This window comes from Triticum dicoccoides, chromosome 7A, assembly GCF_002162155.2.
Source record: "Triticum dicoccoides isolate Atlit2015 ecotype Zavitan chromosome 7A, WEW_v2.0, whole genome shotgun sequence".
Taxonomy (NCBI): domain Eukaryota; kingdom Viridiplantae; phylum Streptophyta; class Magnoliopsida; order Poales; family Poaceae; genus Triticum; species Triticum dicoccoides.
In genome coordinates this window covers 230,044,310-230,046,858 of record NC_041392.1, presented here as the reverse complement: position 1 = coordinate 230,046,858, position 2,549 = coordinate 230,044,310, and positions in this window count along the sequence as shown.

Genomic DNA, 2,549 nt, shown 5'->3' with positions numbered 1-2,549 from the left:
ACGGCGAGCTGTCAGTACGACCCGTGGGTGGCGGGCCCCCTCAGTCAGGGAGACACCTAAAGGCGGCCAGGCCTCCCCCAGTCGGCCCGGCGTGTGGCCGACTCCCAATAGCCGGCTAGTTCACCCACTTGAAGAAGGCGCCCCATTAAGGATATAAGATGAGGTAAGGCTAAAGCAATAAGCCGCTCGGCGGCAGCACTGTAGCCATGCTTACCACGACAAAGCCCTCGTCACCAGAGGCGAGGCAACAGTAACCAGCCTCCGACACGACCCCCGAGCGGTGGGACCGGCCTGTCGACCTGAAGGCCGGCAGCCGGCGGGGCCCGCTAGTCGGCGGGCCCATTGGTCGGCGGAGAAGCCAGCCAGCATAGACACAGATGGGTGGGGCCCGCGCCCAGCCGGATTACCGTTGTACCCATGGGGGGGTAGGCCTATATAAACCCCTAGGGCGCCCATGCAGAGGGATCCCCCTTTCGATAGTTCCAAACACCTCATCAAGAGGAGAAGCGGGCTAGCCTTGCCCTTCCTCATCCTTTCACCAAACAGCTCAAGGAGCCTCTTGTAGCTACTTGTCAATCTAGTGACCATGCGGAGACCCCGCAGAGCAGCAGTAGGGGTGTTATCTCCACGGAGAGCCCTGAAGCTGGGTAAGATCCGCCGGCGTGCATGTCTTCGCCTTATCCCGTTTCTAGGCACCGGCGATGTTTTATTGGCTCCCACAATGATAAGCCACCCGTTGGCATATGTCGCACCAACCACCCGACATTTGGTGCCCACAGTGGGGCCAGGTGCACCATCGTCCGGAGACCTGCTTTGGACGGGAACCCTCTTCCTCCCCAGCGTGCGTAGCCAGCCCGGCTCGCCTGATGGCGCTTGCCCCGACGCGCTGCAAGGCGTCGCTGACGCATGCGCAGCGAGCTGCCTCACCGATCTTCTTGGCGAGGCTCGCATCTCCGACGAGCCCGCATCCGACGCGGGCACAGGCTGCCCCGAAAGCCACGTCGTCAGCCTCCTCGACCAACTCCACGTCTCCGGCGAGCTTGCCGCGGACTTGGAGTCGGTTGGCTCCACCGACCCGATGCTTGTCGATTCTGACACAGCATCGCTTGACGCCTTCCCCTCCAACGTGGTAATCATCAACGACCCACTTCCTCGAGCCGACAACAGTGGCAGCGCCATCACCGAGGTACTGGTCATCAGCCACGGCGCCGCCTCTGGCGAAAACGCCCATGATGCCCTGCAGCCAGCACTGCACGACTTGTCCGCTCCCATCCCGGCCAACGCCGACACCGAGACACTGGAGGCACGCCGCCTCGCCCTCGTTGCGGAGGGCTAGAAGCTAGCTACCATGAGACGCCTCACCGAGGCTCACCAGCGCGAAGTCGACCGTGCCGCCTTTGGCACGCCGCCTCCCGACGGGCCGAGCCGCGTCGGCATCATCAAGAAACGCGGTGCGGCTATCGTCGACGTGCTAGGAGCAGACCGCCCAGTCTATGCCACGCCACTCGAGAACCTATGCGCCGCCCAGGCGGCCACAGACGAGCTGAATGGACTGGGCCCCGACGAGCTCCCCTACATGACCAGACGCATCCAGCAGCTTATCGACGCGGCCATGGAGCGGCATGAAGCCGGCGTCCGTGCTGAAAGTCCTCCCCCACGCCGAGAGCACGGTGCGACGTCCCGGACGCCAACTGTGGGCAACACCCGCGCAAGGAAAGAAAAGGAGGCGGCTGCCAGCCGCAGCCGGACTCGAATCTCCATCGAGCGTGATGCAGAAGGCCGCCCTCGAGCTGTGGAGTGGCGGGGCGACCCTCCTCGTCCTCCGCCTCATGGGGAGAGATATCCTACCCCGACGCCTGTCACACATCCGACTCTCAGCAGCCGAGTGGGCCGTTGTGAAGGAGTCGGCGAGAATGATGCCCTCCATCGGATCGACCGTCTAGCACGATCCCTGGCTCTGGAAGAAGAAGATGATGTCGGCCCGCCTTACTTCGGCCCCCGCATCCGCGACGAGCCCTTCCCCAAAGGGTTCTCGCTCCCAAGAGACACGCCCAAGTACAACGGCTCCGTGAAGCCGGAGGATTGGTTGATCGACTACTCCACTGCGATTACCATCGCGAACGACAACAGGTGTGTTGCCGTGAAGTATGTCCCCCTCATGCTCCAGGGCACGACGCGCACCTGGCTCAACAGCCTCAAGCCTTACAGCGTCAACAGCTGGCTGGACTTCAGAGAAGCGTTCATCCGCAACTTCACCAGCACCTACAAGCGGGCTCCCAAGCCCCGACAGCTCTCCTTGTGTGTACAAGGCCCCAATGAATCAACTCGCGACTACCTCACGCGTTGGGCCGAGCTCCGCAATTCCTGCGAAGGGGTGCACGAGGTTCAAGCTATAGAGTACTTCACCGCTGGGTGCCGAGAGGGAACCCTCCTCAAGCACCGACTCCTCTGCGACGAGCCGACTACCCTCGATGAGCTGCTGGTCATAGGTGATAAATACGCCACGGCCGATTCCTCAATGAAGACCGAGCTCCGAGTAGACGCCTCCG